This window comes from Euprymna scolopes, chromosome 21, assembly GCF_053919585.1.
Source record: "Euprymna scolopes isolate OS-2025 chromosome 21, ASM5391958v1, whole genome shotgun sequence".
Classification (NCBI taxonomy): Eukaryota; Metazoa; Mollusca; class Cephalopoda; order Sepiida; family Sepiolidae; genus Euprymna; species Euprymna scolopes.
In genome coordinates, this window is record NC_136502.1 from 117,942,347 (window position 1) to 117,970,220 (window position 27,874).

Sequence of the window (27,874 nt, forward strand, 5' to 3'; positions counted from 1 at the left end):
ATACAGACGCTTGTACTTTATATATATGTCGGTTGGACTCTGGATGTGTGTTTTACATGCTAAGGCTCACATTTAGGTTCTGTCGAGGCTAGTTTTTATTGTTACCACGAGTATATTTCCCCATCTCCTTTAAACTTTTCCGACCTGGCTCAAGCCACGATCAAAGTTCAACTTTTCAAGCGTTCAACTAAGTTCTCAATTTTATTATCGTAAAAAGTCTGATTCACACTATCGTAGGTCAGTAAGCTGGCTTTTATCATCAGTAAGTCATTTCTATTGTTCTTAAAAATATACACACATATATCCCTACAAATCTCCGGCTATCTCTATCCCTCAAGTCTACTGTATATCATTTATGGAAGATATTCTAATATTTAATCCCTAATGTGCCTATTACGAGACGTTGGTTTGTTTTTGTTTACGTAGCAGCCTCTCGCCTGATCTGATGAGAAGCGTTAGGCTTCGAAATGCCCTGGCATAAAGAGTTCTCTCTGATTCTCTCTCCTCTGATCTCGAGCGCGTGGTTCAGCGGAGGAAGACGTGGCTGGTTACCTTTTATGCATCTAAAATCAAACTCCTACCTTTACATCATCAACGCTCTGATCCCCATCTGGCATCAATTGAAATGGATGGCTCCCGTCTAGGAGAAGCCCCATGTTTTGACAAGCTTCTGGGTTTGTCCTTTACTCCTGACCTATAATGAAACACGTACATCAAGTCTGTTGCTAAGGTCGCTGGAAAGATGGTGGGATCCTTCTACCGCTCCAGCTTTCACGAAAAACACCCGTCTAGCTGAATCCACAGTGAAAAATTTCCCCCACTCTTTATCTGTGCCTAAATCAAAACGTAGATTCCATGAACAAAGCTTCTTTCTTAGAACTGCACGCCTGTTTAACTCTGTTCCGTCTGCCTGCTTCCCACCTTACTACAACCTGGATGTCTTCAAGTCCAACGTTAACAAATTCCTAATGAACCGCCCTTAAGTAAACACTTTATTAAATCTCCACACTAACGTACTGTACTTGCAATAACCCTTATCCCTGAGTGGCTCCCGGGCCTTGATAAGTGGTGACCACCGTGTAAAAAAAAGAAGAGTTTTAGTAACCTCTCCTCTTATTGATGTATCTACTAAATATCGCAATCTATTTTTGGTCTTTTTGCTATCATTATTCGTCACTGCCGAATTAAAATTGACCCTTAACTTTCTTTGTATCTGTTAAGAAGACATTTCTGTTTATTGTCTATTGATAAATCTGTTTCGTTCCTTAAAACGGAAAGTCGACCATAGTATCACAACATCTCTTATGCGTGAAATGAGTTGTAAAGGACAAAAAAAATGATCCTCCAGTTTGAGTGCAAAGTCAATTTTGTACTGTAATGCTGATGACACCACACTCTATAACAGGCACGGCAGGAAAACAAATGAACACATATCTAAGGAAATGGCAGAAACACTAGAGTATGACCTCCAATTTGTAGTGGAATGGTGAAAAAATGGATGGCCACATTCAATGCTGCCAAGACTAAACTTGTTCCCTTCAATAATTACAAGAAACCTTGTCTACCACCAATAGCAATAACCAAAGACTCATTATCCGAAAGTCTTTTGTATACTCCTCGACTTAACGTTCACAGGACACATGAGGTTTTTTTTTTTGCTAGAATCGCTGCGATGAAAGTATGCTCTCTCTCTCTCTCTACCGTGCTTAAAAGCTACTAAGCCCGAAAGTATACTGTACCTCTATAAGGCCGCCATTGGAAAGGATGCTACGAGCATCACCCTCCAAGATAAGTCGACAGTACTTCATCTTAGTGGGTGTGTGGTTCATACAGATGACTGCGTCAGGAGCGAGGTACTTTCTGTAGCGGTGAAATTATCTAACAATGTTTCCAACCTCCATCACAGCAGTATTATTTAATAACTACATAGATATACCCGGCGCTGTCCGACCAGGACATATTGTCACATACTATTTAAGATACACCGAGTGACCTAACATGTTACGAAAAGTGGCCACATGTAAGATTTAGGGAAGCACAAAAGACGCCCATCTTTGTTAATGAAAATCAAACGCCAAGCAAATTATATAACTTAAAGGAGAAATAACTCTTATAGCTTTAACAAAATAAGTTTTAAACGCAACTTTTGTTAGCTATTAATAATTAAAAAAATAAATGAAATTTAAAGAAAGAAAGAATGTTTTTATCCAATGCCACTGGGCGCAGGTGAAATGTAAGCAAATTCCACGAAATCTTTCACGTGTTTTCTAATGGCTGGAAATGCTTGATGCTTCGTCAGGACTAGCAAGTGTATGTTTATTGTGACGCCATCACTAGATAGGTTGCCTACTATGACTTAAGAGAGACCCATCTACCCTTGAGAAAAGGATAGAGCACGCCAGTTTCTCAACCTGATATTTTTACCTCGCGGTGCATACAGCACCTCGCATTCGCAAATGGTCCCCCATCTTGTACTGGCCAGGTTCAACGTTGCTTATCTTCTGTGATTTGGCAGTAACCGGTGTATCAAGGTGATTGTGACGTTTTTTGTTTGTCTTTGTTGTTTTAGGCTTTGTCCGGTCATAAAATACGCTTAATTATGATATTTTAATTTGTTAAGATTTTGTACATATTATTATAGAGTTGTGATTTCAAAAGTAAAAAAAAAACGTATGATATTTATGTATTAAATAATTTTGCGCTCAAATAATAATGTTATTTCGAAAGCCATACTTAACATAGGGAGGGGTGTTTTGAAACTATTTTGTGCTTCCATCTTACAATGAAGTAAACTAGATACCATTTTTAAATGAATATTACAAACTATTAAATTTTATTTTTGTTTATAGAAATATATTTGTTATTTTATGAGACAGAAATTAAATTTAAAAAATATTTTTCATTTGTACCCCGTGAAAAGTAATATTTAAATGATTCATTGTCGAAAATATCAATTATTAATTTTTTTAAATTAAGGATTATTGAAATTTTGACTAAATCCGTAAATAAAATTTATCGGAAACATATTTTCAATTAAAAATTTTGGAATTGAATTATAAACTAAAAATAACTATATTTTTTTTAAATATTAACAAATCGTAAAAATAGCCGAGCACAAAAAATTTGATTAACTCTGAACGTATAATAATTGCAGCTATTTGGGTTAGAAATGATATTTTGTTCTAATGAAGAACCAACTAATACAAGTTTTATTAATATATTCACAAAGTATTAAATTAATAAATTACAATAAAAAACTAATTATGTATTCCAAGAAACAATGAATGTGTGAATATAAAAATAAAACTTTGATTTTTCATAACATGTTAAAGAAAATAATTTTTAACCAACAGTAGACAGTAACTTTTAAACTAAATGATTAAATTAACATTATCGGAAAGTTAAGGGGCGTTAATTTTACTATTATATAGTAAAATGGTATTAATGAGATGCGAAGGTGAGAAAATTGGTCTACCATAGAAAATATATTCACGTTCTATTTCTAAATATGTTTTTAATTTGCTCATTGACGAAAAACGGCATCGATTTACAAAAATAAATTAACATCTACGCCATATTCTCCGATACTGACCCATACATAGAATTCACCATCGAACACCCCAGCGATGACGGATCCCTATCACCCCTAGATTTCAACCTAAAAATATCAAACGAAGGGACCATCATTACTAAATTCTACCGAAAAGCAGCCAGCCGAAGTATATTTGTACACTACAGGTCGGCCCTCCTTACTAAGGCCATTATCAGATATGCTAAGAATGAGATCATCCGCATCCAAAACAAATACAGCAAGCCAAAAGACAAGGCAGAATGCACAAAACAGTTCCATCAGGTCATAGAGACAAACGAATACCCCCAGCACTTGGCACTGTATACCGATACTCTATGGCTGACTGGGATAGCTTCCGTACATTCATATCTGATTTACCTCTGCACTCCATGTTGAAAAAGGAAGTGTCCTCTATAGTATCAGATCTGACCGAATGGTTAATTGTAGGCATAGACCAATTCATACCATCTTAAAAATGTCAACAAAAACCTAACAGCCAGCCATGATTCTCCCCAGAATGTGCTGCTGCTATCGCGCACAGAAATCACTTTTTCCATAGCTACCAACGTAATAGATGCACTGAGACTAAAGCTGCTTTCAGGTCTGCCAGCAACCACTGTAAAAGAGTAATAAAAAATGCAAGAGAGCTATATGCCCAGTCTGTAAATCCAAGGTAGCTGATCAGCGGCTTGGATCCCACCAGTTTTGGCAAATAACAAATAGGATCCTGAACAGAAGCGTGCGTTCTATCCCAACCATTATCAATGGACCAGAGGTCATCTCGTCAGCGTCAGACAAGGCCAAACTATTTGCAAAACACTTTGCAGATAATTCTACCCTATGCGACGAAGGCCATCAACTCCCCATATTTCTCCTATAACACAGAACAAGCTAGGTAACATACAAATATCTGTGCATGAGGTCGCCAAGCTAATAAAAAACCTAGATTCCAGTAAAGCAACTGGCCCTGATGGCATCCCAATTATAGTGTTAAAAAAGCTTAAACCAGAACTTGCTCCCATACTTACGAAACTATTTAAGCGCTGCCTTAAGGAGAAGTGCTTTCCGACTCCCTGGAAGACCTCTTCAGTTTGCCCTATATTTAAGAATTCAGGAGATAAGTCATCTCCCTCTCAATACAGACCTATAAGTCTCCTGTGTGTTATGAGTAAGTTGCTGGAATCCATATTAAATAGAGAAATAGTCAACCACCTCAACAGGAATAACCTTCTTTGTGACACACAATATGGTTTCCGCTCTGCAAGATGTACCGCAGATGTGCTGACGGTTATATCCCACAGGATAAGTGAATCTCTTGACAAAGGCTTCCTTTCTAGGGCAATTGCTCTTGACATATCAAAGGCCTTTGACAAGGTATGGCATAAGGGTCTACTTCACAAGATTTCCAGCTACGGTATAACGGGAAATGTTTTCTCAATCATTAAATCATTTCTCTCCGATAGGCTCATAAGAGTAGTGGTAGATGGACAAAAATCGGAGGCCTGCAATATAAATGCTGGAGTCCCTCAGGGGTCAATCCTGGGCCCAACTCTCTTCCTGATCTACATCAATGATCTCCCTAAACACATACTTAAATCATTCGTTGACATCTATGCTGATGACAAGCCCATCTACGGTAACACATCAAAGGCTGTAAATGACAAAGTTCTCTCTGATTCTCTCTCCTCTGATCTCGAACGCGTGGTTCAGTGGGGGAAGATGTGGCTGGTTAGCTTTAACGCATCCAAAACCAAAAAATTATCCTTACATCATCAACGCTCTGATCCCCATCTGGCATCAATTGTGATGGATGGCTCTAGTCTGGGTGAGGCTCCGTGTTTTGACAAGCTTCTGGGTTTGACCTTTACTCCTGATCTGAAATGGAACACGTACATCAAGTCTGTTGCCAAGGTCGCTGGAAAGATGGGGGGATCCTTCTACCGCTCCAGAAGATATCTCATTACTGATGCAATTCTCTATCTATACGTCCAAGGATGGAATACTGTTGCCATATAAGGGCAGGAGCTGCTAAAAACAGCCTATTCTGCCTTGACAGAGTACAAAATAGACTTCGTGGCTTAGTGGGGGATGCCCTTTTCTCTACCCTGCAACCTCTCTCCCACAGAAGAGACGTTGCGAACCTGTCCTTGTTTTATCGTTATTTCCATGACAGATGCTTGTCTGAACTCCAATCTCTGGTCCCCCCTCGCCAATCTTTCACGAAAAACACCCGTCTAGCTGAATCCACTGTGAAAAATTTCCCCCCACTCTATATCTGTGCCTAAATCAAAACGTGGATTCCATGAACAAAGCTTCTTTCTTAGAACTGCACGCCTGTGGAACTCTGTTCCGTCTGCCTGCTTCCCTCCGGACTGCACAACTTGGATGTCTTCAAGTCCAATGTTAACAAATTCCTATTGAACCGCCCCCTTAAGTAAACACTTCAGCAAATCTCCTCACTAACGTAATGTACTTACAATAACCCTTATCCCTGAGTGGCTTCCGGGCCTTGATAAGTGGTGATCACTGTGTAAAAAAAAAAAAACTGTCATTAAGCACCTCTGGAACACGAGAAAACGTGTAAGAAGCTTTACCACCAATACCTGCTTCCTTAAAATACCCCGTCTCAGCGACAACATCACAACGTCTATCCGCAGATCTGCGGAACATTCTATGTGGGCATCACCACGAGACCCCTACACAGAACGCAATATTGGAAATCTTCGCATAAAAGAATCATTACTAATATCTATATTACGGCCAGAACTCAAGAACAGACTGGAGCTCGGATCTTCATTCATTATATAACTTAACATACGGCTCCCGCCAAAGATTTACCATTACAACCCTTACCCATTAGAACAGGTACAACACCACACACCGCTGATAAACCAACTTACAGTCCAGACAGGGCCTTACTACAAGCTCCCTCCCATATAAATTATATATAAAAAATAAAAGAAAAATAAAAGAAATTTAATAAATAAGTAAAAAACAGCAATATATATAAAAACAATAATAATTAAAATACTTAACTGAAGTAACTTAAACCAATTAAAAAAAACACTTTTGATTTAAGCTAACCCACTTATTCAAACCGAAATAACACTAACAACAAACACAAATATATTAATAAACAATAAGATTAAAGAGTTAAAGGAAAAATGTCCCATCTATTACCACTTATAGTTTTGTGAAAATAAATAAATTAACAACTCCTAAGCAAGGTTAATCCAGTGCCCCCCTTCCCACCTATCTTCCTATTCCTGACAACCGTAACACTAACCTAAACACCTCAAAAGCCGACTGAGAGCGCACCATCCCGCCCCCCTCCTCTCTCAAATCCCACTCCTACTTCTATCCTTCATAAGCTAACCAGCTCCAGCCTACTAGTGACTTTGTGACCTAGATACACCAAGTCATCCCACCTAATACATATCAGCAAGAAAAATAATAATAAAGACAACTAAATAGAGAATATACAAAATTAAAAAGAGATCACGCTAAAGCAACAAGTTATTAAAAAATTGATAAATAAAAATAAATAAAATATATATATATATATACAAAAAAAGGAACAAAAAACATGTTAATGACCTAATCATACTATACATAAATACCCTCCTTACATTTGCTCCGAGGCTCCACACAGCTGTCCAACTTCCACTCCATCATCTAGCATGCTTTGAATCGATCTGTCACGTCTATCATTTGAAAAGGGAAGTTTTTCCGAAATTAATAATGGATATTGTCGCAGACATAACAAGTAAGACATTTGTATCCAATACAACTGAATAAATATATGTATATATAGACATATATGTATGTACTTATTGATTTGTAAATCGCCACTTGTTTACGTCTCCTGTCACCAACAACGACTATATTTCATCTGTGATAGCCTTCTAAATCTCTACTACATATAAATTAATAAGTTTTAAGGAGCAATCTTCCACATTTTTTCGCGGGCTTTGAAAAATTCAATCAATAAAAAAAAACAATAAGAAGTTATTTCGAACATCTTTCGAAATTGAAGTATTCTATAAAATAAATCTCACCTGTTTGTTTAAATGTTTGTATGTATGTATGCATGACTCGCAAAAACTTTCAACAGAGGCAACGGATTGTCACGCGGTCGGAACCATTTTAAAGTCGACCCTTCGGACAATAAATATCGAAATATTTGCTCAAAACATTAATTTCTTCACCTTCAACTGGTCACTTTTTACAGGGAGGGGTCGCTTTTTTTCTCCAATATTTTCGAAAGTCATCCCCTATTTTTGATTGTCTAACCTTAGTTTAAACCTACGTCACTACTTGTGGTTTGTCGATGGGGACAACAGTTAACGCATTACGTGTTTTTCTCATTTTCTTTTCATCCTTCGCGGTATGAGACTGAGGTCGAGGGAGCGACCGCTTTGACTGCCGAGCCTGAGGTCGTGGAAGCGGTTCTAAATGAACACGTAGACGAAGCTTCTGCTTCTGAAAATAAAGACCCATTCTATAAAGCGTTAAATGAAATTAAATGCCGACTTCTTGGGCACGAAACAGGACTGTATGTCGATGACTACAAATATATATATATATATATATATGTGTATATATATATATATATATATATATATATTCAGTGTTATCAAGGCACGTTTGATTAAAGCAGAAATAAAACTCTGACGTATTTAATCAAATGTAGAGTCGAAGAAAATGAAGGGATGAAGTCCTAGGGAAGATATATATATATATATATATATATATATATATATATATATATATATATATATATATATCTTCCCTAGGGCTTCCTCCATATATATATATATATATATATATATATATATATATATATATATATATATATATCTTCCCTAGGGCTTCCTCCCTTCATTTTCTTCGACTTTACTGGGTTCGAGCCTACCTGTCTACCAGAACTTTTTTTTTGCGCTGGCAATTTTCCTTATTTTTTCTTGCTTCACAAACACCTTTACACTTTCTTTTCTGCCTTGGCTTCACGGGTTCGTGCCTGGTTGCGTTCTACTACTTTTTTTTGCTCAACACACACCTACAAAAACTCGGGCAACGCCGGGCACCCAGGTTAGTAATTAATAAAAACAATTCGTTAATCTTAAATAACTTTGCAACTTTCTTTTACCGAAAAATCTAGAAAACAATCGTAACTCTAAATTAATCGGCAGCAATTGTAATCCTTAATTAAATATATTAAAATTTATCATCACGGTATGTTTTAATATATAAAAAGATGAGATTGCACCCTCCAAAAAAATTCCAATAATATCACGTTAGGAGGCAAAATATTATATGTTTTGTATGTTATTTTCTTTCCATTTTTATATCATTCAGTTTTTTATTTAAAAATAAGTCTATAAAAATTAACGAAATTTATCAATCATTTGATTTTTGTAGAGAATTTTTAAAACCGTCTTGTTTACATTGTTTATGTCAAAATACGTAAAAATAACATTGGGTTCCATTTTTCCGGGTTTTCGCTTTTTGAGGAATTTTTGGAAAATTTTTCTGTTTTACAGAGAGTAAAAAAAAAAAAAAGATTTTTTATAATATTTATTCTTGAACATGCAACAAAACAAAAAACAAATACGATAAATTAATTTTATTTTACAAGATTTTACTGTTATTATTTGACATGGAAATATTTTCTTATTAGTTATTTTATCGCTTAATTGCATATCTCATCATATTTCACACCCATCAGACGTTCCTTGATTATAATTCCTAGCGTATAACCAATGATGATAATTCTAGATCGACACGAATTACTTGGGTCACCAGTTATTATACAAGCAACATCAGCTAATTTTTGCCTTAAACAAGAAAATCAGGTATAAGGTTAGAGAGAATCCAAGCAAGAATTGGTCGACATCAATTGTCTGTTCTATTCAACACAATATGCTTAAAAGTTAAAAGAAAAGAATGCTGCTAATATATATATATATGTTATATAGTTATTATTATTATTATTATTAGACGATACCACTTGTGCGCGTATGTTACGTGAGTTCTTATTAGTAATCATATGAGTCTTAGCGAGAGTTCTTGTCTTATTACATATGATGTTGTATCTTAGAGAGAGAGAGAGATGTTGTTGTAATGACATTTTATACACAGACATATAATAACAATACAATTTACCTTTTTGTAGAAATCAGAACACAAAGATGAGCTTTATCCAAAACACATGGTGAATTTATTTAATACGACCGGTCGGGATTTCCTCATTAAGAACTCAAAGTTTCACATCTTAGTTTCTGAAGTGACGTCTCGCTTCAGACGTCCGCCTGTCTGTCTCCCCTGACTGTCTCTCCTGACTGTCTCTGACTCTCTCTCGACCAACTAACTCCCACTTGCTATATTGAGAAATCCATGCATCCCGGCCACGTGAGCAAAATTCACGTGTTTCAACATGCGCGACTTTGCACGTTTTCGACATTGATTTCGCAATAACCTATTTTCCTTGTGTTGTTTCCACAAAGGAATTTAACCTACATATCTAATTTATTTAACTCATATTTTATTATCCACATTCTTTTAACAATTGAATAGTTTATTTATTATTTATTTCATCCGAATTAACAATTTACTGGACATTCCATTTAACCCTATTGTTCTTTAAAACTTATGTCCAGGGTTCGATTTCTGCTTTCTCTTATTTTCATTTTAACTAATCTCTCTATTTTTATACTTACATGAACAGGGGACAGCCCTTATCATGTAACATATATATATATATATATATATATATATATATATATATATATATATATATACGAGCAAACAATTAATAAAACGTGTTAAAAACACTTTTTGTGAATTATTCAATGGATTTCTGCCTTTGGATTATTATGGACCGTCTTCTTCCAATTACGGGGTTTCTTTGGAGTTTACTTGTGCAAATGGAAATTCAATTAACTTTCTTGAAGTTATGTATTTGGATTTTACCGTCACTGGATTATTTATCTTCCACCAGACTATACATTCATGTGCAATCACCTTTTTCTTCACCATATTCCCTCTGCTTCACTTTTTTTGTTATCAAGTACGATCTTTGACTTACTTGTTTTTTCATCAAATACTTTTGTATGTAAAATCCGATCCCACATTTTGCTAATTCCTACCCTCTGATGAAGGAAAGTATTTCTTTGAAACTCCGCGGATTGAGGACTATCCACTTATCTATAAATCTTTTCAGATTAAATATGTTTTTACCTAATTTCAAAGTGTTTTTTAACATGTTTTATTAATTTTTTGCTCGTATTATAAGCTCTATCTCCTATTTGGTTTTATCGAGCTTTTACATCCGGTTGAGATAACTTTATAAATATTAATTCTTTAATATTTTTAATATACTTTAATTTTACCATCTTGGATCATTTTGGTAAATTTAATTGTAATTTTTATTTTATATATATATATATATATATATATATATATATATATATATATATGACCCACATATGCAGCGCCATTAATGTTTGAATATGCTTAAATGTTTGTTTAGACCCTCTAGGTTATAACCAATTAAAACACGCCTCAATCACTGATTATCGATTTTACTGACATTTGGAAGTTTGAAATGATTTTGTTGCAAAATTGATTATTGCATAAAATAATTCTATTTCTTTCTCTTTTATTCACGACTCTGAGTTGGCACTTTTTATTTTTGTCTCAAAACTATTTCATCAGTGATCAATTAATTGTAGTTCAGTTCGGGTAATATTTACTCTATTCCTGCCGGATGTGTAAATTATATGCGTCTTTTTTTATAAAGTAGGTTTGTACGTTTATATCGTCTCTATATGTTGCTTCCTTAACATCTTTAGTTCCAAGTGCATCTTTTGTGAGTAATTTACGTTTAAATTAAGGTTTTCGTACTTACGCATAGTAAAGACGGTTCTATTGTAGGGATTTCTCAATCAATGTAATAGAAAGCGACATACCGCAGTACATTTCGAGGTCAGTTATAAAGTGCCCGGTGAAAGTTTTATGATTTATTCACGCCAATGTTTGTCAATTTCTTGAATGAAAAATATATTATTTCTGTTATTACAATGATAATTCACCGAGAAATTATATATTATTAGTCGCGTGCAAGCAACTCTATAAGTCACTCCGTCGGTCGGTCGGTCGGTCGGTCGGTCGGTCTGTCCGTAACACTTTTGTGCTTGGCCTTTTTGGTTAAGATGAAAAGTCTGTTGTTAATATATGCTGTTCTTAGCTTTTTAAGCTTTATCTTGGCCCTTTGGCCAAGATCAAAGTGTAGCATCTGTTCCGGCAGATACTGCAAGCAAATACCATAAGATCTTGGTCAGTGTAGGGGAAACCCTTAATACCAATTGTCACTATCCAGCTCCCCTACTCCCCGGGGTGTTGGTCCCCATTTCCGCTTTCACTCCTTTGCCAAGATCAAAGTGTAGTATATGTTCCGGCAGATAATGCAGGCAAAGACCATATGTGTGGCAGCCCCACATATAAGACCTTGGTCAATGTAGGGGCAACACTTCATACCAATTGTCACTATTCAGCTCCCCTACTCCCCGTGGAGTTGGTCCCCATTTCCCGTTCACTCCTCACATTAAAAATCGGACTTGTGCCTAATTTGCTCGGTGGGGGAGCAAATAAATACCATTTTCTTGGCCTTTTAGCCAAGATCAAAATGTAGTATCTGTTCCGACAGATACTGCAAGCAAAAACCATATGGAGGCGACCCCACATAGGGGAGCAAGTAGCAAACCTTCACGTGGTGTCCCTGTTAATCTTCGGAGACCGATTGCTACATCACGCGTAGAAATATACCCATTACCAGAGGTTGTAAAAGGATTAACCCTCGGCCACTGGAAGTAACCATGAAGAAATTCAGAATTCTTAGCTTAAATGCTAAAGGAATATCTGCATCTAAATCAGAAATCATAGCCAGCCTCGATGCTGATATTATATGCATCCAAGAGACATAAAGACAGAGGGTTCTCCCAAAATACCAGGGGTGCACCTTATTATCCACCACCCAAGTACAGTATATGGAAGCGCGATCTTCGCACGAGACAAGTCAATAATCAAAACCAGTCCTGATTTCTCAGAAGGAGGCCTTGAGATACTTCAGGTGGGCATGGAACACCTCAACATAACATCCGTGTATAAACTACCAGCAACCCCCTTTTCATGGCCGCTAACATGCAAGAGTTCCAACAACGCGAGCCGATACATTGTTGACTTTAACAGCCATAGCACCACTTGGGGATACAATGAGACAAACAGTGATGGGGAAGCAGTAGAGGCATAGGCTGCTGCAAATGAACTCAAACTTCTCCACGATGCAAAGGATCCCAAATCCTTCAAAAGTGTCCGTTGGATACGGGGATATAACCCTGATCTAGCATTTATTTCATCAAAGCACTATATAAATCTAGAAAAAAACTGTAGGAAGCCCAGTGCCAAAAACCCAACACCGACCCATATTTATTGATATAATACCTATCATTAAGCCACAGAAACCCCAGATTAGGCCGCGGTTCAATTTCCGTAAGGCCAACTGGGAAGGCTATACCCCTGACCTAGAACAAGCCATCAACACCATCACCCCACTACCAGGTGAATACAACAACTTCCAATCCCTGATTTGGAAAGTAGCCAGGAAAAGCATACCAAGAGAGTGCAGGAAAACGTACATCCCTGGTCTCACGGAACTAAATAAAGCACAATATGAGGAATATATCCAAGCTTATAATGAAGCCCCATTTGCTGAAAACACGTTAGAGATCGGAGAGAAATTGCTTGCTTCCATCAGTAGCGAAAACAAACAGCGCTAACAAGAAGTCATAACTAACATCGATATGACACACAATAGCAAAAAAAGCCTGGATGACAATAAAAAAGTTAAACTCAGAAAAAGCTCCTCAGTTCCAAATTGCAGCCGTGACACCCAACCAAGTAGCCCATCAGATTCTACTGAATGGTAAACCGCAACAAAAAGAAAGAGGACAGAAAAAGAGAATGAAAGCCGAACTTAGCCACGTCATTCAAAACAGCAATGCCCATCTAGAACCATTCTCAGAAGCCGAAATAACCGCAGCAATATCTCAACTAAAAATGGAAAGGCATCGGGCCTTGATGGAATAACCACAGAGATGGTAACACACTTTGGAACAACTGTAAGAAAGTGGTTACTGGCCCTAATAAATATATGTGCGTCATCCCTCAAACTCCCTAAAATCTGGAAAAAGGCAAGAGTAGTAGCCATTCTAAAACCTGTAAAAGACCCCACATCACCTAAGAGCTACCGACCTATCTCCCTACTTTGCATTCTCTATAAAATATATGAGCGCATGATACTTGCCAGAATAACGGAAACAGTGGAAGAACAACTGTCAGCTGACCAAGCTGGCTTTAGACCAGGTCGGTCATGTTGTAGCCAGATTTTAAACCTGACCCAATTCATTGAGGATGGATTTGAGACCAAAAAAATAACAGGCACTGTGTTTGTAGACCTTACAGCAGCCTATGACACTGTCAACCATAGGGAACTCATACTAAAAGTAGCCCAAATGATACAAAACTCAGTATTGATGAGCATAATTGAATGTCTACTTAGTAATCGGCGTTTTCATGTTGAGATGGATGGCAAAAAGGGTATATGGTTTATCCAAAACAATGGCCTCCCACAAGGTTCAGTTTTGGCTCCAACCCTATTCAATATCTACACTAACGACCAACCACAATACCGAAATATAAAAAGATAATATATATGCCGATGACCTATGCATCGCCACCCAGACAAACAGATTTGACATCGTAGAAGAAAGACTCTCTGATGCCCTAGCTACTCTCTCTAGGTACTACAAAAAGTGTTACTTAAATGCAAACCCAAACAAGACCCAAGTTTTCGCCTTTCATCTTAATAATCACCAAACAAATCGGAGACTAAGAGTCATGTGGAATGACAACATGCTTACACATGAACCTTTCCCAGTCGACCTGGGGGTAACTCTGAACAGAACACTCTCTTTTAGAAAACACATTACCAAATTGAAAGGCAAGCTGCCACCACGAAGCAGCCTTCTCAGTAATCTTGCCACCAGCAATTGGGGTGCCAACCCCAAAACACTAAGGCAAACAGCTCTCGCACTGTGCCATTCCACAGCGGAGTATTGTGCCCCAGTATAGGCAAGATCATGCCATGCCCATAAAATTGGTGTAGAGCTGAACAAGGCATACCGGACTATAACTGGTGCCCTAAGACCAACTCTTTGCCAGCTCTATACTGCCTAACTGGTATTCCACCACCACAGACGAGATGTCATCATCAGAATAGAACGGTACAAACAGCTTAACGACCACAGGCACTCACTGTAGAGAAAATCAATCCCAGGCAAGCTGCCTTCGATAGGATGGAACGATGGCGAGACTATAACAGCAGGAGTAAAAATTAAGCCCTACCAGACCCAAAAGAAACACTCCCACAGGGTGCAAACCTTGGTAGAAAAAACTGGATGACTCTAAATAGAGCCAGAGCCAAAGTAGGCAAAACAAAAGAAAATCTCCACAAGTGGGGCCCAGACACCTCACCTTTATGTCGATGTGGAGAGGTACAAACGATGCACCACCTTAGGGAAAACTGCCGCTCGGGTCCTCATTGCTCAAACCAAGACCTTAAGGAGGCAAACAGCACCGCCATGCGATGAGGTAATTTCTATTGCGATAAGATATGATAATGACCACACATACAAGACCTTGGTCAATGTGGAAGCAACCCTTCATACCAATTGTCACTATCCAGCTCCCCTACTCCCCAGGGAGTTGATCCCCATTTCCCCTTCACTCATCACATTAAAAATCGGTCTTGTGCCTAATTTGCTCGGTGGGGGAGCAAATAAATACCCTTTTCTTGGCTTTTTGGCCAAGATCAAAGTGTAGTATCTGTTCTTACTACATGCTGTACTTAGGTTTGTAACTTTGTGATAGGAAGTGGGGAATCACTTTTCTGTATTAATTTAATGTGAAATGATCACCCATTTTACAACCAGTCAGTTTCAAAGCTATTCAAGTCGTTCTTCAAATCATTCAAGTTGTTTTTGAAGCGGGGCCTGTGGCGCAGTGGATAGAGACGTTGAATCCATACGGTTCAAGGTGAGCATTGTCTGAAGATAGCAGTTTCAATCCTACCTAAAGCCGGCCAAAACGTGATCAGACGACAACAACTATGAAAGGCAGTAATTGCCAAGGATGTATTTAGGAGATTCGGAGTTCCAATCCCGTCGCAGTTACCACCTGACGAAGGCCAGAGAAATAGTTGGCCGAAACGAAGTGAAACAACAACTAAGATAGATAAGGATAATAGTTCGTAATAAATAAATTAACGAGAAATTAGTTGAAAAATTAAAAGAATATTTTTTTCTTGTTTTTTTTTAAGAAAATGCTATGAATAATTTTGGACAATTTTTAGAAAAAAATTAAAACTCAAATCAAGAAAAAACAATGACTCTATGTTAAGTTTTAAGAACAAATAATTTCCTTTGAATAATCAACAATTCGTAGCAAACGAACAATGTTTCATTCTTTAAGCGGGGGTTACTTTGTCATTATAAATTTTTAACCAAGATGAATATTTGTTTTTATATATTACAAGCAGTTGTACCCGGCGTTACCCGGTATAAACGTAACGTTAAATTCTTTTAAAAAATGAAAAAACAAAACAAAAAAAAACAAAAAAAACGGAAAGAAACGAAGACATGTGCAGGCGAGTACTATGTTTTTTTAAACTGTTTACTTTTTGTAAATAAAAACTACTCGAGATAAGGCCAGCTTTCCGGATAAAAAACGATTTAAAAGTTTTCCATGTGTCTGAATACACTATATATCAAATTTCAAGTTTGTAGGTAAAATATTTGTCGAGTATATAGGTTAAGATTGGTCTTCACGCACACAGTCTTAGTTAAATATATATATATATATAAGTGCACGTGTGTGTGTGTCTGTGTACATTTCCATACGCAATAACTCTGTCAATTTTTAGCCTACAGACTCGAAATTTGATATACAGGGTACGGAGATTTGGGAAAATCGATGTGATCGTTTTTTGACGAGAAATTTGGCGCTTTATGGGTCAAACTTCAACGATTTGACCTTTGCGAACTCTACCAAACTTCTCCGACAATTTTACGTCTACGCACTTGAAATTTTAGATATAGGTTCCTTGGACATGGATCTAACTTAATAACTGGATTTGAGCCCAAAACAATAAATGTTAAGGGGTCATAATAGGGGTCAAAGTTAAAAAAAAAATTAACCTCTGCGGTCTCTTCCAAATTACTCAGACAATTTCTGGTCTAAATATTTGAAATTTTACATAAAGTGTATTCAGAGATAGGGCAAGCTTTTTCATCAGTTTGGGTCGAAAATTTTAAGTTACCAATATATAAATGCATGTATGTCTGTTTTCATGTCTGCCTTAAACTTTTAATAGAGCCGACGGATTTTACCAAGATCAGTATCGTTTTAAAGTTCGACCTTTTATACGACAAATATCGAAAAATTGGCTAAAAACATTAATATCTTCCCCTTCAACTAGGCACTTTTCTACAGGGGGGGTAACGGTTTTGCCGATATTTTTGAAAGTTATCCTCTCCTTAAGATTGTCTAGCCTTAATTTTTAAATATGTCGCTTCAGGTTAGGCGATGGTCATAACAGCATAAACGTTAGGTTTCACCCCGTTCTTTTCCTCCTTTGTGGTACGGGTTCGAGCCTGCCTTCCTACTACCACTTTTTTTTTTTGCTCAACATACACATCCAAACACCCGGGTAACGCCGGGCTTAAATGCTAGTATATATACATATATATATTTAGATAGATAGATAGATAGAGTGATAGATAAACTACAGATGGCTGATAAATATGTCCTTAAATGAAATTGTCTGCTGCAATTTTATTGGTTTGGTGTTTCAGTCCCTTTCAGCATTTTCCATAAATTGTCTTGAAAACTCCGACGAGACTGCAGTCTTTATTCGACTTAAGTAAGCATATTCTAAATGCGTTTCTGTATCTCAATAAGAGCCTCTGCCCCTCACATTTTATATATTAGCGATGTACCATCTATCAAGGTCAAAAGGCCACTCGAGAATAAGAATGATTAAGTTTGTTCTGAGGATTGTTCTAATCCTCAGAACAAAGTTAATCATTATTATTCTCAAACAAAACATAATATGAATATTAAGAACTGTTAAAAAAGATTTGTTTACATTGGACTTGAAAACAATTGTGTTTTAGACAGTTCGAAAGCAATCACGTTGGTGTTGTGTTTATTATTGGAAGTGACTTTATTTCATTGAAGTTCGATTAGCATTTGCATACATTGATGAAGAATGATAAATGATTTTCAGTGGATATAGGTGAGCAAGTGCTTGCTGTGAATGTCGCACAATTGACGAAAATTGATTGAAGCTCTGTTGAGCACGTATGATGACCATAACAACAGAGTAAAGAAAGACAGGCGATTGTTTTCTTTATTAGAAAGAGAATGTAGAGAAGATAAGGGAACATTACCTACTAGATTTCGAAGGCAGTTATATACTCTGTTAATTTAAAATAGCATTTTTATTTCTGTTGTTACGTATGTGTAGAGAGAGAAAGATGATGAAGTTTATATATTCTCGTGGATGTATACACTTGTGTCTGTGGTGTCTAGATAATTTTGACATGGCCGTGACGGTCTGTCTTCTGTGTGTGCACACGTGTAACACTCCTGGTTGAGTGTGTGAGTGTATATATGTGTGTGTGTGTGTGACATATATAAGAATTTCAAGACTTTCCTTGTACTTGGTCGATGCCACCTCGCGACGTTTCATTCCTGCTCTTCAAAAACACGACTTAATTTTAGTGTTTAGGGAAGTCTTTATTTGGATTTCATCGTTGAAAATCGAATCTTATTTTTTCGTTTCCTCATCTTTTCTCATCTTGAATTATGTTTCTCTCGTTAACTTTAGACACGAATTCTGAATTTGGCATTTAAGTCGTGGACTGACTTAAAAAATGCATATTCTTTCCTATTTATGTTAAGCTTTGCACTCCAAACCTGACCTGCCTCGTAATCCCTTGCTGCATGCCAGCGTGCTCGTTGTCAAGGAGAGTCAATGGGTTTGATCTATGTAACCTTTAACCTTTGTTTACTCCTTTACACTTAACTTGACACAAATAAGTTGTGTTCGACTCAGTACCGCGTTAACTCCTTTATTGACACACAGCAATGTCGTGTTTAATTTCACATATGTTTTCACCGTTAAACACGCATCTTAAATTACACTTAGACTTAGGAACATACGCGCTGTGCGATGCATTAAGTGGTCTAAGTGTACCATCGTTTTCGATCTAAAGTCATATCTTCAGTTTATATCCATGTTCTTCCTGTTGCAATCAAAATCCCTCTCAATTGTCTGCTGCTAGTTCATTTTTAGTTTTCCTTTTATTCTTTTTGCATCAGGGATCCATTATCGAAGTTACTTGGCAATTATCTTTTAGATCAACTGTTGGATTCGTGCGAACAAGCCTTGACGTCTTTTGCCGACAACTGACGACATGTTGGTTATTGACTTCTTAATTTTTGGTTCTTAATTGGTAATTCGATCACTAAATTTGATCCCTAAAATATTTCTAAATCACTTAAAATCAAACGCATTTAATTACTACTCTAATTTGTTTTTGAGATGCCAAATTTAATTTTCATATAGGAGTGTTGATTATTGTTGTACCTAACTTCTTGGTTGACAGTTTGATCGCGCCATCTTTCGCCTATAATATTTCTAAGGCACTTGGAATCAAACGCAATCAATTTTTTTCTCTTATTTGTTTTTGATATGCCAAGTTTCACTTGCCTAAAGCAGTGTGGACGTTGCTGATATAAAATTTAAATATAAATTTCAAATGGACGTATTTTACGAATACACAGTCTTGTTAATTACGAAGATTGCATTTATGACCGCCCATTAAAAATGATTAATCTTTAGAGAGTACGTTTTTTTTTATACATATTGTTTTAAACATTGGTTTAAATTTTTATAAATTGACTTTTTGTTGTTCTGCTTTGCAATATAGTCAGAAGGTTTAAGATTAATTGCATTTTAAATTAACGATTTCTGTGAAGAGTTTTTCAAACAAAAGATTTATTTGAACAATGTTAAAGGGACCTAATCAAAATAAAATAAACATTAAAATATTGATTGAAAGAAATTTGTTTAAAAATGTTTAATTTGTAATTGTTTTGAAACAAATGAGTTTAAACTGCCTTAATTATTGATTTGTGTAATGTACGGAAGCATCAAATTATGAAGAAAAACTACGGTAGCTTAGAAATATTTATTTAAGAGATAATGTTACATTTTCTTGCAACTCTTGCGTTCTTACTTAATTTATTGTATAATAGGGCAATTGTCTATGTTTATGTATGCGTCTATATCAAGATAAAACTAAAAATTACAGAACAAAGAACCACAAACTTAGTATATTCTTTATCAGCATTGCCCCGGATGAATAATATCTAAAATAAAGCAAATAATTATTCATGCTTCATTAGGGGATCAGGATTTCAATATTATTGTGTACTAATTTGAAAAGTAAATATCGACTTGTTTCGCGGGAAAACTATCATGTAGTTTTGTTGTCTGTGAGGTTTTGTGTGTGTGTGTTTTCATGTCGAGAGAGGAGTAGGGTTGGCGAAGAAGACAGACGGCGCCGTGAATCTGCAGAGGGAAATAGCTTAGAAAGAGACGAGTGAAAAGAGATAAAGATACAACAGATGAAATATTTTACATTTTATCCCGGACAACGCCAGCTAATAATAATTGATGAACTCTCTTCCTGCTGCATGTTCCTTTCTATAATCTTGTTTTTTTTTCAACAGTCATCATCTCTCATTGCGATAATATCTTTCGTTCATGTTAGCTCGTAACATCCATTGGCATAACGCTTTGTCTGAACTGTTTTCCATAAAAATAATTAAGTATTGAAAATCCTCCGATTACTCTCTAGTATCCAAATAATAAAAGTGTTTGAAGCGTGATTTAAGTTATGCAATCCAAGCAATTGCTTATATTAGATTCAAACCTTATTGGATTTATAGTGTCCACTTATACACTGATGATGTTGGAAAAGGAAATAACAATTTGTGTTGTATGAATCGTATCGATAAACTATGATGTAACACAAGCAGTCGTTAGGCCATTGAATAATACGAAAATAAAAAAAAACGGACACAAAAAACAAAATTAAATGCATAAATCGTTTATAATTTATTTTATGGAATTCGCTCCAGACAAAGCATGTAACCACTTCGTGTAAGAATCTAAAAAATACTTCAAAGTCTAAGACTAGTCAACGGTAAGCATTAAAAAGGTAGATTTCGACCTAGAAAACAGCAATCCTCTCCACTTGGTTAGAAACATCGCCGATTGAATGTGAGGACTAAAAGACAACATAAGAGAAGGAAGAGTTACGAGTTTGCTAAAAGTAAACGCAAGGTTCACTTTTTTTTACAATTCTATGATTATTTTAGCGCGAAACCGACACGGTCAGGTCATACAGGGTGACCCCCCCCCAAAAAAAAAACAAAAGCAAATAGAGGCCATCTAGAACATATGCTGTAGAATGGAGAAAAAAAAGACCAAAGACAAAGACTGTTTTGATATGATGTTTTGAATATAATACACTAGTTATGACCAAAGTTTCATTTCATTCGGACAAAACACTAAGAAAAAGGGCCTAATTAGATTTTGGGCCCGTTTTTTGGTGGTCACCCTGTATAAGTAATATATTGGTTAATAAGCAGACCTTGTATAATTGAGTTGTGAAAATAAAAACGGGAAATTTTACCGGTGGTTAAAACAAAACAAGTAGTCAGTTTCACAATGTACATACAATGGCTGCCTGAAAATATAACAACACACTTGAAAGATACGTAGGGCCCTACGTCGGTGACGATTACATTAGCTTTTTTGAATTTTGGCAAGGGTAACACAAAGTGCATTCTTTTTCCTTTATAAATAAGAAGCTAATTTTTTAGTAACCAATAACCGAAACGACAAAAATATATAAGAATAGCGTCAGACAAGCACGTATAAACCCTCAACATGTAAGAATACACACTTCTTTATTATTGGAATTTTACAATAGCTGGAAAAAATTGCGTACGAAAATTTTTTATAGTAAGGCTGTGAATACAAGCCATTATCATCGGATAAGCAGAAAGGCCAGACATATAAAATCAATAGTAGGTTCTTTAAAACGACGGGGGCGCAATAACATACATGTTTCTGTTAAGACACAATTGAGCAATGATATTAACTTCCCTATTTCAACTTTAATTCAAGCCATTATACATAAAATACTTTCATAAAATCAACAGTAGATTCTCTACAGTTCAATGTAGATAACAACGTATCGTGGACTACGTCACTGCACGGAGGCATGTGGAGTTTCCTCATGTGGCAACGCGATGGCTCACCGATCTTAAAATATACAATCTATCGATTTGCTTGAAAATTTCTATGATAATAAAATATGCGAGTGTTAAACATTGCTTGATCATTATTCAATTTCGCCCAAAGTCTGGAATCCCTGCTTGTACACACACACACACACACACACACACACACACTAACATATATATACATATATATATTTTCATATTCTTTCCATGTTTTAGTTTACCTTAATGCTCATTAGGAATAAGTTTTCTCTTACCCATACAGTACTTCTAAATTAGGAGCGACATATGTACTTTTAAAATATTTTAACTTCGTACAAGTTTATCGTCTTTATACGACTCGTCATGTAGCTGACTCGGACGAGAATCGAACTAAGGGGCCCTGAGTCTCGAGTCTAGCGCTTAGCCACTGAGCCAACACTGTCCACTTATAAAAATACAGCATTTTAGTCGTTTTTCAGTTAATTGCCTTAATGCTAGTTCGAAATAATTTTTTCCTTTTCCCATGTGGGGCTCACAAATGGCTCGCTGATGAGTCGTATGACACCGAAACATGTGTGTATTTTATATATAAAATATATATATGATCGCTCACCATTTATATAGATAAAAGAAAAATATCCCCTTTCTTAGCATTAAGGAAACGCAGCTTTCTAAAAAAACGTACAGCAGTCAAAATAAACCAAAAAATACAACTACTAATGCGTATAATAGACAAAGTGTAGACGGACTAGCAGTTGTGGCCAGTGCAATATACAAAGTTATAAAATCGAGCTCATTATTTTTAGATTAGAAGTTATTAACATAGGCAGATTGCTTATTTATTAATAAAACGTGTCATAACGAATTTAGAGATCAATCGTTGGCATAGCGTGATGTGGATCACTACGTAATAAAACGATTCGTAGAACGCGATTTTTAAGAAAAAGTTTGAAAGAAGTCTGTTTACGTTAGTCACACAGAGAAGGCAGATCAGGAAAAGTTTGTCTGTGATCCCCCAAGAATATGAATCGGCATAGATGTCGTGAAGATGACGAGCTGGAAATAAATGGCAGAAAAAAACTATAGCAAAATAGAGACTTCCATTTTCCTTCTAAAGATTAGAATCGATGAAGCGACTTTGACCGTGGGAAACCATGGTAACTTATTAAAACTAATTTGTCCAGAAAGAAATTAGACTTGCGTCTGTTGTTATGCATGGAGAGAGCTTTTGTTCCAGATGCGATGAACGACGAGACACAAACCACTCCGGGACACGGCCAATAGACACGAGAGTAGGATATAAAGGATGCGTCGGGATTCGTTTTTATAACCCCCTTCCTCAAAATATGGTTGATGTGTTGTAATTGGGAACATGGACGCAATGCGACACCAAGAATGCGGTGTATTTATAAATGGCAAGGATTAGTTCACTGGCAGAGTGCTAGACTCGGGACCCCTGGGTTCGATTCTCATCTCGTCTCATTTCTCTCTCTCCTTTATATATATATATATATATATATATATATATATATATATATATATATATATATATATATATATATATATAAAATAAAAATTACAATTAAATTTACCAAAATGATCCAAGATGGTAAAACTAAAGTATATAATAAATATAACTAAATTAATATTTATAAAGTAACCTCAACCAGATGTAAAAGCTCGATAAAACCAAATAGGAGATAGAGCTTATAATAAGAGCAAACAGTTAATAAAACATGTTAAAAAACACTTTGAAAAAGAGTTAAAAACATATTTAATCTGTAAAGGAAACACTTATCATGTGTTTCCTTTTCAGATTAAATACGTGTCAAGCTGGTCTAATGGCTATCGTACTTGACTCACTGTCTGTAAGTTTTGGTTTCGATCCATGGTCGAGTAGTTTTTTTACTTACAAGAAGTGAACTGTTTAGAAAAAAAATACTCGCATGCACATGTCTCAGTTTCTTTCTGTTTTTTACTTTGTATTTTAAATGAATTTAACGTTTCGTTTCATACCGGGCAACGCCGGGTATCTCTGCTAGTTTATATAAAAACGATTGGATTGTAAAAATAAATGATTCGATGCGTAATGGCAGTCAATTTATTTAAATAAGAACAAGCGAAGGAAAAACACTGCCCCTTCATTTGACATAGGTTGTTCATCCTATCAATCTTGTATCTCTAAAAACAATCACGGTTTACTGTGCACTTTCGAAGTATCTGTTAAGAGAAAAGTTTTTGTTAATGTAAATGCAAGCGTATCGTGCGGAAAAAAGTATCTACTTAATGTAATTACAATGCTGACCTCTCCCTATTTTTATTGCCAGCTTTTAGAACGTAAAAAAAACGTACAAAATCACTGTTCACGACTCTCAGACGATGACTCAGTAGTTTCCCTAAGTATGGGTGTTTACGATTGGCCTAATGGATGCCTTAGAGAAAAACTGTTTAATTCACAATACTGAGTTTAACTCTTACTAGGTATATAGTATTTCAACAGACGGTAAAAAGTAGTGGTAAGTAAATGAAGCTTCAAGTCAACCCAGACAAGGCGTAATGAAATACTTAGTATAACGATACTCGTATACAGGTTTGGCACTATTTTGTGCCAGGGCTATATTTATTTTTTATTTATTTATTTTGAGTAGTAAATGGGCCCCTGCGTAGATATACAGCTGTTGTCTGCTTTGTCCCCATTCTAATTTGACTGATTCTTTTTTTCATCCGACTAGCATGGGATAAGCACGAATAATTTTGTCTCTCCGCAAAAAAGGGCACCCCCTCGCAATAAGTTAGTTTAGAATACCTATTTGCAGTACCTCCCCAATGGAGTTGGGCACCAGGGTCGTTTTTTAACGTGCTGAAAGGGTACAAACATAAAAATCCTCTCAGTCGTGAAGGATTGCTCTGTCACTGACAGATAACAAGAAATTGAAGTGTAGCATCTGAATCCCAGAAACTACACTTTGATCTTTGCCCGAACGCCAGGAATGTTGTCTCTTATGTAATTAAGAGTTATGAGTAGTAAAATACTTTAAAAGTTTCTAGTGTTATTAATAATTTTTTAATTGTAAGATATTCTAATTTTCTTGTAAAATCAATGGATAAGATTCTTTTATATAAAATAAATTGTGTAGCATGTCACTGTTCACCACCGAACACGTTCTTGCTGGCAGCAATTCCAACCAGAAAATCAACACCAAGAAGTCGTGGACAGCCCAACAAAAGAGGTTCGTCACCTTTTGATTTTCCAGAAAATACAGACAGGAGCTGGTTGAAAAACCAATAAACTCTCCTCTCGCAGAACTGTTGCCGTTACGATCTGAGATAAACAGCAACGAAGAGGAAGAAACCCAACACTCTGAAGTATGTTTTATTATTTTCTGTAATACCGTTTGTTAAAACTGGGCGGGGGCGGCTTAGAGTCCCAATGGCGATCACGTAACTCCTCGCCAGCAAACGCATATTACCATATTGGATGTTTCATGACTAAAGTTAAGCCTCCCAGCATAGGATAAGCACGTATAATTTTGTCTCTCCGCGAAAGGGGGATTGATGCCGCTCACAAGCCCTTATAATAGTACCGTGCTGTAAACGATTTTATTAAATTAAAATAAAAAATAATTCTTAATAAAAACTATAACTACTTAAATAATGGATTTTAGCATCATTTCCATCCAATCAGTCCCTTTGTTTAATTTTCTTAAATCCAAGAATTTCAGCTCCTTTGCTATAAACGTGTGATTCGAATCGTTCCCAAATTCCGTGAAATGAGATATCAATAAATGACGTCTTAAGAGTTTCACACGCTTCCTTGTTTTGTAACTTGGAGACATCGATGCGTTTAGGCACTTTTACTCTATTGGCTCTAACTTTTTTTCTTATACAAAAGAAGATTGTGATTTAGTATCACAGTCTGCACCCCGCATAACTCTTACAGTACACATATCATGAATATAACGTTTGCGCCTGATGACACAATTATGGATATTACAATGCTTTTGATTTAGGGTGCATTCAAGTTACGTTGTGAATGGGTTTTTCTTGGTGGAAGGTGCTACATACTGAAAGATAATGGTCAGTACACAACTGCGAAGAAGAATTCCATTATCATTTACCATATTTTCGTAAGACATCAGAGGTTTTATGATCAATTCCAACCCGTTCATTCAAGTCTCCAAGCAACAAAATCTTATCTGCTTTCGGTATCCCTTTGATACAATTCCCTAAATCTTGAAAAAAATCCCATTTTGATATCCTGCCTACTATCCAAAGTAGATGCATATATTGAGATAACTGACACATAACGATCAAAAGGTAGAGGTGTCCTCAGTAACGTTGTTCACTAATTCCACAGGGTTGTTTGAACTGAGATGGGATTTTTGTCCTGATAGTAAACCAAATCCTCCTCCCATTTTTACTCCCTTGGGTTTGCCTTTCCAGAAGAAAACGTGTACCCTGCACCTTTTTCAGTAAGGTGATATTCATTAATAAAACGGGTTGCAGATAGAGCAGCGATATTCACGTTGCTTCTAGCTAATTTTCTGGCAACAATAGCTGTTCCTCGCTCTGGACTAACCGATTCTTTCGTATCAGGAATTGTCCCAACGTTCCAGGTAGCAATATTCAATTTATTTTTTTTTATTTAGAATAAATCATATTGTTTTTTTTCGTTTGCTTCTCTTGCTGATGTGAACAACCGTCAGCCGCAGGTAACTAACCATCTGAAAATAGGAACGAACGATTTTTAGGTCACCTTTTCTAGACCTCTCCCATGATTATGGTGAACAGCGTTGTCCCTTAAAAGGGCTGCTCAATTGCAAAATCCCCACCGAACTAGTTCCTATCCATCAAAACTAACAACAATGTTCAAATAAGCTTTAAACCACCTGTGTACAGATTTGTGACTTACTTCCAATCTGTTAGATCTGTACACGCCGCCCTGCCTCTATTTTAATTAGAAATATCTGTACAAAATGACATCAATGATAAATGCTTGTACGACGCGTGCAGCACTTTCTGAGCATTCATAATCAGAATGTAATGATACGCATGTGCAAGATAACTGTTAACGTTTTATTTGCGGCAGCTTTTCTTGATTGTCCTTCTCACAAAAGCGTTGACTTGTCGAAAGATACTTTCAGACACAGAGGCCATTAGCTGCCAAATGTTGGACAGACGCATCGTGGATTTGGAAATAAAAATATAATGTAACTTATTCAACAAATCATATATATATATACACATATATATACATATATATACATATATATACATATATACATATATATATATATATATATGGACTTTTGAGATAGGACTTGTTATATATAATGCTCTGAGAATAACTAAGAAGGTAGGAACAGTAGTCCGGCCAATCCAAATAATACAAATTATCTATCTTTATCTAAAAAGGAAGATACATTATGTCAGAATGATAAGCAAGAAGAGCACACTAGTCTAATAAGTCCGAATGTCTCTGAAAAAAGAACAAAAAACATTTAGTTTCACCATTAACCAACGTGAATACACACATGAAGAAGGTCGGAGGTACATCGGCCGAAACGCTGTGAAAGTAACAACCAAGATGAAAGCAACACTTCAAACAATCGAAATGATACAAATTATTTTTCTATTGTTTTGTAAAAAAAAAAGGTTTTTAGAAGCGATTGAAATGTGGTAATGCCAATTTTTAGAGAGAAATAATTCGCACATGAGAGAGAGAGAGATGCTAGTATTTTTATTTACTAATTAAATGGCTATCTAATTACAAACTAACGGAGACCCGACGTTGCCCGGAATTGAATTATAATCAACGAATAT

The 27,874-nt window shown here is 36.1% G+C and overlaps 1 pseudogene; it reads left to right on the forward strand.

The window, feature by feature from the left end:
* The first annotated feature begins 15,473 nt into the window (after positions 1 to 15,473).
* Positions 15,474 to 15,611, forward strand: LOC145243216 (U2 spliceosomal RNA; annotated as a pseudogene).
* The last annotated feature ends 12,263 nt before the right edge of the window (positions 15,612 to 27,874 follow it).